We start from the raw sequence: 14495 nt of genomic DNA, 5'->3' as shown, positions 1-14495 counted from the left end.
CTTACCAAATGGGGATCAATTCTCTCTCTGAAAATACAGTAGAAAAATTACCTACTGCCGTCGCGAGGCTCACCGGCCTATAAACTCCTGGATTATCGCTACTGCCTTTCTTAAACTGTGGTACCTTGTCAGCTGTTCTCCGGTCCTGTGGTATCCTACCTGTGGCCAATGAGGACACAAAGATGTCAGTTCAGGCCCTAGCAATTTCCTCCCTTGCTTCCCTCAGTTTTCTGGCGTAAGTCCCATCTGGCCAAGGAGACGTATCGTCATTAATATATTTTAAAACACCCAATTCTTCCTCCTTTTTGATTTGAACATGACCCAGACGATCCACACACCCTACCCAAGAATCGTCTTCCACTAAGTCCTTTTCTTTGGTGAACACTGATGAAAAGTACTCACTTAGTACCCTTCACGTCCTCTGGTTCAACATATAGATACCCCCACTCACCTTAAGTGGTCCAATTCTTTCGCTGGTCACCCTCTTGTTTTTTACGTACGAATAAGATACTTTGGGATTCACCTTAATCTTCCTGCCAAGGAGATTCATGGTCCTTCCACAGCCATCCTAATTTTCCTCTTAATCAACTTCCTACTTTCTTTACACTCCTCTATAAAGCATCGAGGTTTTCATCACAAAAAATTCCCTTCAGCCAATAGCGTCTGTGTCCTGTACAAAGCAACCACCCAAGAATGTTACTGGATTCGGTGCGATGTTTCATACAATCATAGAATTTACTGTGCAGAAAGAGGCCATTCGGCACATCGAGTCTGCACCGGCCTTGGAAAGAGCACGCTACCCAGTACCACGCCTTCACCCTAGCCCCGTAACCCAGTAACCCCACCATACCATTTTGGATATTATGGGCAACTTAGAATGGCCAATACACCTAACCTGCACATCTTTGAACTGTGGGAGGAAAGCACAGCTTCCGGAGAATAAAATCCATGCTGACACGGGGAGAACGTCAAGACTCCGCACAGACAGTGACCCAAGCCGGGAATCGAACCTGGGCCTGGAGCTGTGAAAGAACAGTACTGACCACTGTATACCATGCCGACCTAATATTTGAACCGGATCAATAATCGTTCTGTCAAACTAACGGTTTTCTATCCATCCAGATGCTGAATTTCACTGTTTATTTTGCTTCCCTCCAGCTACTGTACAACGATTGTGACCCTGACACAGCGGAAGTGTGGGCTCTCCAGATGTGTCATTCGCTACCTGCTGGCCATGGCAGCAGCAGTTCTACTGGTCATTATTATCGATCTAATATTCAGACACATGCCGATTGTTTACTGGCAGCAGTTTAATTTCCTGTGGTCTATCCGTGTGTGTAATATCCATGCTGTCTTTCTTTATGCAGCTACGGACTGTCCTGTCTGGTTTACTGTGTCTTTCACCTTTGATCGATTTGTGGTCATTTGTTGCCAGAAGCTGAAGAATAAATATTGCACTGAGAAAGTGGCTGCTGTGATTCTCGGAACCGTGGCTGTGCTGAGCTGTTTGAAATTTTCTTTTTGATATTTCATGTTGTCAGACTCGTACTCTATTACAAACAAACCCATCTTTTGTATTATAACATTCTCCACTCAATTATCTCCTGTTTGGATAGCCATCGAGTTTCTGCATCACATTGTGACCCCGTGTGTCCCACGCGCCCTGATTCCGTTGGTTAATGTTGCAGCCATCATACACATAGTGGTGAGCAGTAAAGCCCGCAGCCGACTTCGGGAAAACAATGCTGCGAAGAGTTCCAGAGACCCAGAGATAGAGAGTCGAACAAAATCAATCATATTGCTGTTCGTTATCTCGTTGGATTTCATCCTGTTGTGGACAGTTTTAATCGTTTATTCTACATGGAGACGGACATGTCATTTATAAGATGATTCTGCGTGGATGAGTGATATTGTTCTGGAAATTGGCTTCATGTTGCAGCTCCTGAGCTGCTGCAGAAACACGTGTATTTATGCCGTGACCCAAAGCATTTTCAGGGAGCAGTTGATGAATGTACTAATATATCCATTTGTTTCGATTTTTCGATGTATTCAGAGATGTGCAGAAATGAATGATTGACAATTTGGAGCAATTAATTTCTTGTTTCAATTTTCCCATCGGAGTCTTTGGGAGACAGCGGACCGAAAGTACTCCCATGGGAAAAATCGGTGGGGAGGGGGGCGCACTGTCACTCTCCCAACATTAGCACGGTGGATCCTATGACTCTGGTGTCAGAGAGATTGGGGGAGACTGTGGCTTTCGCTGAACAGCAAAACATGTTACTCCTATCGTGACAGCTATGGTAAAAGTCAGGGAAAGTGGTAATTACTTACAATGATAATGAGGGGCAGGGTCTGCTACACCGGGGACGGAGCGGACGTTCGAGGCCCCACTGTTAGCTGAGGGGTTGGCGGATACTCTGATTAGGGTAACAGAGCCACGAGGCACTCATGCTCTGGTAGCGGAGCTATCTTTACTTAATGGTGGATACCGTGCCTTCTTCAACCTTCCAATTCTGATGTCAGCAATCTCCCTCGCCTGCGGTCAAATTTTCGAGTGCAGATGAAGGTGAAATCTTCCCCATTGACCCGAACCCCATTAGCGCCAGGAACTTTAAATAGCTCGGGATGTCATTACAGGTACTGTCTGAATTTTCTGACACACCAAATCGCTGGGGGAGCGGGAGATGTCACAGGCAAATTGTAGTATGAGGATCTCTGCAATCCACTCAACGAGAGGTTTTTAAAACACACAGACAGACCGGAAACGTACACTCAGCGGTAAATGCGGGTGGGAATGATCTGTCGCTGCCACAGTAGAGAGCCGTGTATCCTCTCAATCCAGTGTCAGAGCGAATGGCGGAGCTGTGGCCACACCAGGAGAAGATGAGTCGTTTACACAGTGCCGAGAGCCAAGTTGTGATTTGTCAGTGACACTTCAGCAGCGATTTTATATAGCATGAACAAACGTTGAGTGAGGGTGAAACATTTTGTGGATATAAAATACAAAGTGCAGAAAGAAGGGGTAGAAAATAGAACATAGAACATACAGCTGCATAGCACAGTACATGCCCATCGGCCCACGATGTTGTGCCGAACTAGTCTGAAACTAAGATCAAATCAACATACTGCCAATCATTCTAGTGCGCGCCATGTGCCTATCTAATAACCACATCAAATTTCGTAAAGTGTCCGACTCCACTGCCATAGCTGGGAGGGCATTCGCCGCCCCAATCACTCTCTTAATAAATAACCTACCTCTGGCATCCCTCCTATATCTTCCACCATGAACCTTATAGTTGTACTCCCTTGTTACAGCTACATCCACCCGAGGAAAAAGTCGCAGAACGTCCAATCTATCTATACCTCTCATCATCTTACACACCTCAATCAAGTCACCTCTCATCCTCCTTCGCTCCAATGAGAAAAGCCATAGCTCTCTCAACCTTTCCTCATAAGACCTACCCTCCAATCCAGGCAGCATCCTGGTAAATCTCCTTTGCACCCTTTCCAATACTTGCAGATCCTTCCTATAATGAGGTGAACAGAACTGCACACAATGCTACAAATGTGGTTTAACCAATGTCTTGTACAGTTGCAGCAAAACCTCACGGCTCTTAAACTCATTCCCCCTGTTAATAAATGCAAATGCACTGTCGGCTTTCTTGACGGCTCTATCCACTTGGGTGGAAACATTCCGAGGTCTATGGACATGAATTTCGAGATCTCCCTGCTCCTCCACATTCTTCAGAAGCCTGCCGTTAACCCTCTATGGCCTCTCCCCGGTGTAATCACTTCCACTCCTCACTACTGTACTGGAATGTCATCCAGGATGTTTTGAGCTCAAGTCCTGGTGTATAACTTGAACGTACAGCCCTCTGGAAAAGAGAAGAAGGCCGTGGCGTCAAGTCGATCTCCAGGTAGAACATTCCATGCACATAGATTAACATCGTTGCCAGGGCCTCGGGCAAAGGGTTCTGTGTACAAACCTTGCCACAATTTACTTAAAATGTAGCACATGGTAAAATGAGTCAAAAAAATGAGGGGCTGGCTTAGCACAGGGCTAAATCGCTGGCTTTGAAAGCAAATAAAGGCAGGCCAGCAGCACGGTACAATTCCCATACCAGCCTCCCCTAACAGGAGCCGGAATGTGGCGACTAGGGGCTTTTCACAGTAACTTCATTTGAAGCCTACTTGTGACGATAAGCGATTTTCATTCATTCCAAAAAAGATCCTGTAGATGTTTACACTTGTGATTGATCATGACGTCAATCCGATCGCAAAACTGCTTCAATTAGTTACACACAAGTGTATACGATGATTCCCGGAATAAAACGCCTTGACAAATAAAGAACAGATCAAGTGCACTGATTGCGATCTTACACTAGCTTGAGTCGGTTTTGCCAGCTTTATCCGGCGGAAATTAACCGAATTAAGAATTTTACATGTAAATTACATCAAACGCTAATTGTCCAGTGACGATGTTCAATGCCGTGTATTAAACATCACCAAGGAAGCTGGTACATTATTGGAATAATGAGTGCGGCTCTGCTCTGCTCATTGCGCGTGTTTCAGGCGGATCTTCAAATTTCACTCAGGATTTTGGGTGTCCAGGCACCGACAGTCAGTTCTATTGTTGGCTCCTGACTGTGGCAGCAATTATTGAAGAGAACTACTAACCAAGAGATAACAGTTTATTCCAGTTGTGTCATTGAGACAGGAAAAATTGTTAAAATAGTTTAATAAAGTCAGAATTATTACCTCGATACTATTGTATGGAGGTTCGGCTTTATCTTTTCATTCATGATCGAGTTTGAAATGGTAACAGCTCTCTCCTTTCCTCTCTTCTTTATAATGCTGAAAGAGACACAGAGGAACTGGAAGACAGAAGAATCATAGAGTTGAGGATGAGAGTGGGGAGGAGAATGAGAGACAGAAGAGAGCATATAAATTCCAGACCATCTCTAAGAGGGCCGCAGAGATCAATGCAATCAATCAAACTTTCTGATATCAAACATGACTGGAAATCGCTGAGAATGATCTGTTCTATTCCGCAGGATAATTAATGTCATCAGCGACCACCATGTGTTCTGCTGACACATGTCACAGAGCAGTTTCAGCCTCTGTTCCCTGACATCATCTTCTGAAAGCTGATAGAAAACGGAATATTTTTTCGAGTTATATTTTCTGGAGACATATTAATGACCACATATGAACGACAAAACATCAAACATCTTATTTACACCAAGAAATACTCACCATTGATCCATGACCTCTGAACGACATCAGATCCTTGCTGTTTTCGTGACTGATAGATGATAATTCCGGCCACGTTGGGAAACTCGTACATACATTAGAACAAAACATAACACTATTTTCCATGCGCGGGTATGTACATTTCCTTCCAATTCATGGATGTCACGATTTTCTTCCTTTGTTTCACGACACACTTGTGTGTGGGAGGGACGCAATGTGACAGTTTTGGTATGTTTCAAATAGGGTCATGACAGTTTGCATGTAAAGTGTGAACCTTGATGATATCCAACATACTTTGAGAAGTTCTTACTGGGCGAATAGATGATATTCCTCTGTATCGGCTATCACCGTTGTGCTGTTGGCTCTTGAGGGAAATGCTTTGACCCATTTGTTGAAAGTAGCAATGACTGCTGGCAGATTGTTTTGTAACCTCCTCCCTCCCACCACTCAACATAGCACAAGTTCATCCGCAAAATAAATTTGGAAATTCGACCAGGGCCCCTCCATGCGCCTGGAATATCTGAGATCTCCTTTATGATCGTCAATGTCCTTCCCGGCACATATCAAACACTTTTCAATATAATGCTTTATATATTTATCAAAACATGCCTCCAACATAAGTTTTTCATTCTTTCCACAGTTCTTGCTGTTCTTTCTCGATCCCATTCCTCAATAAATTGATTAATTACCCAGTTACAATCTATGGTTGGCAACACGTATCTTTCCACCTCGAATACCTTGGCGGTCCCTGATGTTTAATTTGTTTTTCGACGTCTTCAATGATGACGAGAATGAGTTCGAATGGGTTTCAAAACAAATTGTTCCTTTGGAATTGAATAAGACCCTCACTTCGAATCTGACGCACCGGGGCAGCAAACTGGCCTCTTGCTTAGCAAACAAACCTGCATTTCAATTGCCTGCCAGCGAGGGTCTATGGCGAATCTTTACATGAATTACCCCATATTGTTCTTCGGCGTTCTCGATTACATATTTTACTAAGGTGGTTGACAGGAGGGACTGTTCATCGATTAACACAAATCCTCCAGTTTTACTTATCCGCAAAAAGTCAGTCAGTTCATTAGAAACATACATGCTATCTGAAAAAATAGCATGCAGTTGCGGGGGTGGGGGGTGTTCCGAGTAGGAGACTGCAAATGTTACTGCTGTTCACCAGGCACTCTGAGCGCTCATGGGGTAGGTTCAATGTTCTTGCCTCTAACACCTGCCCTTGACTGTTTACCATATGATTACCTCATTCGAAATTCCCTCACTCCATCCTCAATCGAGGATCCCTCTATTAGATGTGTTAGTGGGTGTTTGTGTCTGTCTGTTGCTCTCTGGTTTCTACCGGGCTATTGGGCACTACCCCTACCTCCCTGTTTTATTTTGGCACATTTAGTCCACTGGGACAGGGTGCTGCCACACACTGACAGTCCAGCGCTTCCCCGCTATTACTGATTTCTGCAAGGAAAGTGAGTGTAATACGTCTGTTAACAGGAATGTTCTTCCTTTGTAACGTTAACATTCATCCGGCTTTGTGATCCTGACTAAGAATTCCATCTCTTATGCATCCGCCCAAAAATAATTATTGGAGGGGAGACGGTACTGCTGAAATAGTGAGTGGATTAGTGCTAATTACATGGGTAATCAATTGGACTGCCCAGGAAGCTGCCAGTATGTGGCATTCAAATGTGGAAAATGTCTGTTGTGTCGGACATATGAGTCAGAGATACTAGCGTCCATCGCCGCAATCGGAATGTCAAAAGGTAATTCTGGATTCGGTTTGTATGGCTGGCGCCTGAATCAATGTATTTTTAGTTCACGAATGGCCTATGTGAACAGCTCAGTCCCCATCCAAGGGGAGTTCTTTTTTATTAGATCTGATAACGGTGAAGCTTTTTGTTCCAAAACTGTCCATGTGGTTTCAGCAATACCGTAACAATCCTAAAAACGAATTGTAAGAATTTTAAATCGAGGGTAACGGGAATTGGCAGGTGGTCTAAAGCCTTTTCCTTTCCATCTCTCGATTCGTCCAGGTCACCATAGCGCCTTAGTTGGAGACCCGTCTTCTCATAATACAAGCGTTTTGGGTTAACGTTCTGGCCCAGGATGGCGAGCAGGCCTAGCAAATCATCGAGGATATCTCAGTGTTCCTCTCTCGGCATATCTTGGAGAATAAGGGGAATTTGTATTGGGGTTCCTTTCATAAGGAAACTGACCAATATCTATTACTGATATCTAAAACAGTAACATTTCGTGCTTGCGTTTGTCGTTATATTAATATCTCGGGACTGCTCACCACCGTGGGGCAGGCCAAAGCGGTTGCTTGCTTCAATATTCGGTAGTCGATACTTAGGGGCCAAGTTGCATCCGGCATCTTTACTGACCAGATAGGTGAATCATTTGCTGAGACTACGGGAAGTAGGACTCCCTGCCCCACTTATCCGGTAATTACTTTCGGCACATTTTCTTCTGACAGCGTGGGGAACGCATATTATTTCTGAGGTTGATTCCAGCCCCTCTATAGCAACCTCTAGACCATAGAACATTACAGCGCAGTACAGGCCCTTCGGCGTTTAATGTTGCGCTGACCTGTGAAACCACTCTAAAGCCTATCTACACTATTCCCTTATCATCCATATCTTTATCCAATGACCATTTAAATGCCCTTAATGTTGGTCAGTGCACTACTGATGCAGGCAGGGCATTCCACGCCCTTACTACTCTCTGAGTAAAGAACCTACCTCTGACCTCTGTCCTATATCTATTGTCCCTCAATTTAAAGCTATGTCCCCTCGTGCTAGCCATCACCATCCGAGGAAAAGGGCTCTCACTGACCACCCTATCTAATCCTCTGATCATCTTGTATGCCTCAATTATGTCACCTCTTAACCTTCTTCTCTCTAACGAAAACAGCCTTACGTTCCTCAGCCTTTCCTCATAAGATCTTCGCTCCATATCAGGCAACATCCTGGTAAATCTACTCTGCACCCTTCCCAATCCTTCCACATCCTTCCTATAATGCGGCGACCAGAAGTGCACGCAATACTCCAAATGCGGCCGCACGAGAGCTTTGTACAGCTGCAACATAACCTCATGGCTCCGAAACTCAATCCCTCTACCAATAAAAGCTATCACACCGTACGCCTTCTTAACAATCCTCTCAACCTGGGTGGCAACTTTCAGGGATCTATCTACATGGAACGAAGTCTTACAACACCAGGTTAAAGTCCAACAGGTTTGTTTCGATGTCACTAGCTTTCAGAGCGCTGCTCCTTCCTCAGGTGAATGAAGAGGTCTGTTCCAGAAACACATATATAGACAAATTCACACCGCTTGAGACAATTCACACCTCTTTAACCTGGGGTCACCCCATCTCTGGATCTGTAAAGATTTAATCACCTGCTAATGCTCGCATTCCTAGCATTGTTTGGCATCTTTGAATTTGTCTATATATGTGTTTATGGAACAGACCTCTTCATTCACCTGAGGAAGGAGCAGCGCTCCGAAAGCTAGTGACATCGAAACAAACCTGTTGGACTTTAACCTGGTGTTGTAAGACTTCGTACTGTGCTCACCCCAGTCCAACGCCGGCATCTCCACATCATATCTACATGGACACCGCGATCTGTCTGCTCATCCACACTACCAAGGATTTTACCATTAGCCCAGTACTCTGTCTTCCTGTTACTCCTTCCAAAATCAATTACCTCACCCTTTTCTGCATTAAACTCCAATTGCCACCTCTCAGCCGAGCTCTGCAGCTTATCTATGTCCCTCTGAAACCTGCACCAACGTTCCGCACTGTCCACAACTCACCGATTTTAGTGTAATCTGCAAATTTACTGAGCTATCCTTATACGCTCTCCTCCAGGTCATTTATAAAAATGACAAACAGCAGGGGCCCCAAAACAGATCCTTGTGGTACATCACTAGTAACTGAACTCCAGGCTGAACATTTCCCATCAACCACCACCCTCTGACAATATGCCGCTGTCAGATTTGAGTTGGGCTGAAACCGGCTCTCGAATCCAGAGTTCATGTTGCACTAATGGACCCCCTGACATGTTGTATTTCTGAACGCATAGTTTGCACACGGTACACATTTGGTCCAAGCATTTTCACACACAGATCGGGGATGATGCCTTTAACTCTCCATCAATTGGTCAAGCAATACAATTTGCTATGTCAAAGGATGAACTAAACGTTTACATTCGCTCGAAGCCTAGGATGTGTTCCGTCCTCGGGAAGAATCAGTCAGGATAGCAGAATGGAAAATCAATATGACTTCCAGTTTAAACTCTACAGGGTCAGTTTCTCCACCTTGTCACATGTGGCCGTTGAAACCGCTCAACATGATTTCCCTTTGATTGCGCCATTCAATTCGGGGTGAGCTGCTGGGGTTAAATGTGGTCGTGACCTCCAGTATCACTCGCATTTGACTGGATGCCTCCTCCCCAACCGCTCCCTAGCAGGCGACCTGTATTCTCACATTTGACGCTGCAGTACCACTCTGCAAAGGCCTGACACCGTCATTGATTACACAGCGGAGCGGGGGTAGGTGAGTCAGGAGCATGCGCCCCTGAAAATGACAGAGATTATTCTTTCCTGCCTTTTGGTGCATCCGAGCTCCGCCAGGCCCGTCCGATGGTTGGAGAGTTTTCTCTGCACCTGGTGCATAATGTTTAGGTTCGCAAGATTCTCGGAAAGTAGTGACAGAGTGGGTCACAATTATAACACCGGCCGGTTGACGCTAGTCTTGGTCTGGTCGGTAGCGCGGGATGTGCCCTGTTTCTGGGTTCACCATGTCTCTTATCTGGAACGGGTCTCTCGTGATAAGGAGGGGAATGTAGCTTCATTCGTATCTATCTGTGCCCACCGTCATTTTCCCAGATTGCCCAGTGTCCCTGAGTTCGAGCAACAGCATTTTGCCATTTGGGGGGATTCCCGTGGCCTGAGTTTCCCATCGTTGTGCTCGGATTAAACGGTGGAGGATCCATGTCGCAAGTGTGTGTTGAATCGGGAGGATCAACAGATTCCCAAGCTTTTTGGCCACCTTGGGCTGCATGTGAGACGAACGCATTAATCAATCTGGTATCATTTGTGGTGCACATGTCTTGTCAGAACAAATAATTTTGTTTAGAGTTTTGATCTCTCGAAACTCATCACAGTTTTGATTACAGAGATTGCTACAATTATTCTCCTTTCGTGTTCATCTTGTTCAATGTACAAACCTCAATTCCTCGGCGTCACTCTGATATTCAGGGCTGATTGTTTGATTTTAGTCAATGTCTGATGCAAATCCTGTCTCATTGAAAATAGTTAACTGCACCTGCTTTTTCACTGCTCTGGTTGTTATTATTCCCTGAAGGACATTAGTGAACCAGCTGGGTTTTTACAACAATCGAAAATGGTTTCATGGTCATCGTTCGGAATTTATTCCTTGATATTTATTGGATTCAATCTCTCCAAATGCCCTGGTTGCATTCAAACACAAGACCCCAGAACAATACCCTGGGTCCCTGAATTACGACTAACTGCTTTTTTCAGATAATGGTAATCGGATCAGGCTCCGTGGACCCAAATTGTTGCCCTTGGGGGATTCCACTTTCTTTAAAATGAGACTCCTTTCAAGGTGCGCTTCCATTGTCTCTTCGACAGCATCGCTTTGGCAACTGAAAGAGATCAGCGGCTCCAGAGGGTGCGAGGGGAGAGATTGAAATCTGACATTCACAAGCTGGCATGTTACAACAATGGCTGTGAATGTGAGAACAATGGATTGGAATGATACAACAATGTTTCCGAATCTGACAACAGTGGGTAGGAATGTTCCATCAATGGGTGAGAATCTGAAAACAATCGTAGTTGATCATAATCTGAGAACAAAATACTGGAATGTTCCAACAGTAAACAGGGGTTTATTCGCCGCGCTTTACCAACTTTCTACATTGTATAAATGGATGTCATTGGAAAAACGGATCTTTTGGATACTCCAAGTTATTCAGGCGGGTTACTATCCCTTCCTTGCTGGTTTCGGTGTCCCTGGTAAGAAACTTTATGTCTTTATTGCTCCAATCCATTGTTAACCACGGTATTTTGCTGTCATTTACATTTGGATGTGAAAATGCATTTTGTCAAGTTCAATCTGAAACACCTTTACCTCTCCGTCAATGTAACTTCACTGACCTGTCCAATGTCTGAGCCTTAAGAAAAGATAGTTCACAATCTGTGCAATTGCTTTCACGTTGAGGTGATTCCCGTACCCACATCATCTCCAGTACCAAATCTCTATTATATCACCTGCAAAATATCACTTCCCCAATTCTATCTTCAAAAACTCCTCACATATTGTCAACAAGTCTCTTTATTACAGTAGGACTCGAGAGCTCCAATGTAATAAGCGAAACACTTCAGATTACCAAACATTGCAGCGCACAGAACATCCATGCCTCTGTAATTTGAACTGCAAATCACAGAACATCAGTTCAATCACCATTCTGATGCATGATGTGGACATGCCGCCGTTGGACTGGGGCGGGCACAGAAGAAATCTTATACCAGAGTAAAGTCCAACAGGTTTGTCTCGAATCACTAGCTTTCGGAGCGCAGTTCCTTCCTCTGGTCCTTTCTCACCTGATGAAGGAGCTGTGGGCCGAAAGATAGTGATTCGAAACAAACCGGTTGGACTTTAACCTGGTGTTGTAAGACTTCATTCTGATGCAAGCAGACGCACATGTATTCCCTTTCGCGCTGCTCATTGACTTTTTCCATATTTCTGTAACATCTATCCACTGACGGCTGTTCCTAATCCCTTTTTGAAGTTAATGTACAGATATATGTATCTCTTCTTTGTCGCAATCTCTGGCGCTCTCTGTCACCAGGAGCCTGCGCTGAGACTATTACGTGATGGACGAGAATGCTTTCGAGCTGGGTAAAAAACAGTGAGTTCAAGTGGTGAGTTCTAACGGGTTAAAAGGGGGTTACTAGTAATTAAACTGACCTTCAATTGAAAGCTACATCAGCCCTCAAATCGTGTAATTGAAAGCTACTCGTTTGGCGAGTTGAATTCCTGAAACAGGATGCGGCTGAGTTACACTCGACTGTATCTGTTGGATTGTGCAACTGGTTTAATTCTGTTTCCAGAGCATGGGATTTTGAGGCCACCAAACAGGGAAGCCAGTCAGTATTGTTTGTCTGCACTGTGAGTGCTACTTGGCAGGACGAGTGTGCTTTATAGTTGGGTGGAAAATACTGAGTTGGGTGAAATTGGCAGACGGTGAAACGGAAATATCGGACGCAGAGCTGAGCAGGAAATTATCGAACAGACCCTGGCAATGTAGAGGGGTGTCATGATTCACTGACAGTGTTCCGACTTGGGGGACGGGGTAGGGGGACGGGGTGTGAAGAGTTTTATCACAGGAAGATGTGATTTTCTTGGCGAATAAGGAATCTGTCCAAATTTTTAAATCCATTTTACATTTCCTGGTATAAATTGTGTTCATATTGAGGTAATGGGGGAATATGAAAAATGTTTTAAAAGTGATAAAAATTAAAATATAATTTAAAAACCTAGAGCTTCAGGGGCGCGTGGTGTGTTCTTCCGGCATCATGTAACAGCTGATGGGCCCCATTGTGGTTCCTAGTGACCACATCTGTAGTAAGTGTTGGTTGCTCGAGGAACTGCGGCTGAGGTTTGATGAGTTGGATTCTGAGCTTCAGACGTTGCAACAGATCAGGGAGGGGGAGAGGTACCGAGACGCTGTGTTTCAGGAGGCAGACACATCACCTAGGCACACTACCTTGAATTCAGCCAGCGGTCAGGGACAGACAGGAGCGTGTGGCTGCTATTGAGGCAGGTCGAAAGTATCGAACTTCAGGCACGTAGGTGTCTCAGCTCTTGACTTTGTCCAACAGATACGAGATACTTGCTCAATTGTTGATGGGAACAAGGACTGTAGGGAGGATGAGTTAGCTGACCACTGTTCCGTGGTACTGGAGTCCAAAGATGTGCAGGTTAGCTGGATTGGCCATGATAAATTGCCCTTAGAACCAACATTGTCCTTAGTGTTGGGTGGGGTTACTGGGTTATGGGGATAGGGTGGAGGTGTTGACCTTGGGTAGGGTGCTCTGTCCAAGAGCCGGTGCAGACTAGATGGGCCGAGTGGCCTCCTTCTGCACTGTAAATTCTATGATGATTCAAGCGGGTAAGCAAAAAGACAAGTGGTAGCAGTAGTGGATTCAATGATTAGGGAGACAAAGAGCATCCTTTATAAGCAGGACCAACAGTTTCACATGGTATGTTGGCTACCCGGTGGCAGGGCGAGGGACATCTCTAACTGGCGTGAAGTTATATTGGAGTGGGAGGGGGATGATCCAGTTTTAGTGGCCCACATTGGGCCAGACAACATAGTAAAGACAAGGAAAGAGGACCTGTTTGTGAATGATCATGAACTAAGCACAAAAGAATCGAACAGGTCCTCAAGGATTATAATCTCTGGATTACTACCCGAGGCATCTGCAAACGGGCACAGGAATGAGAAAATTAGGGAGGTAAACACGCGGCTAAACGAGCGGGGCTGGTGGCGTGCCATTTCATGCGGCACTGGCATCAGTATGTTGACAAGACGGATATGTTCCGTTGGATGGCGTCCACCTGAATTGGACTGGGAACATTGTTCCCGCGGGAAGGAGAAAATAAAGTGGTCACAAGGACTTTCAACTAGCAAATAGGGAGAAGGGAATGGTAAAACTACAAGATGTATAATGGTTAATGAGAACCAGAACAGCAGGTCAGCATGTGATGAGAATGTAGAGATTAATAGACTAACAGTCGGGGCTAGTCTATCCGCTGCGAAGGCGGAAGGACACGGGGAAAAAGTGTAAGGTGACTGGGGGAGTGAAATTTGTGGATGAGGCACATTGTTACCAGAGATTAATGAAGGAGGTCAGAATGTGTGAAAAGCATAGAGCGCAAGAAAATCGTCCAAGCGAAAGACAAAGCAGTCGGACATATTTGGAAACCTTGTACCTGAATGCACGCAGTTTTCGGAATAAGGTCAATGAGCTGACAGCATAAATAGATACAAAAGGGTATGATTTGGCGGGGATCACTGAAACATGGTTGCAGGAGGACCGTGACTGGGAGTTAAATGTCCACGGGTACTCAGTATTCCGAAAGGACAGACAGAATGGAACAGGAGGTGGTGTTGCTGTATTGGATAAAGATGACTTCACGGTTGTAT

Source organism: Scyliorhinus torazame, chromosome 20 (genome assembly GCF_047496885.1).
Source record: "Scyliorhinus torazame isolate Kashiwa2021f chromosome 20, sScyTor2.1, whole genome shotgun sequence".
Taxonomy (NCBI): domain Eukaryota; kingdom Metazoa; phylum Chordata; class Chondrichthyes; order Carcharhiniformes; family Scyliorhinidae; genus Scyliorhinus; species Scyliorhinus torazame.
This window is presented reverse-complemented; position numbering follows the sequence as displayed.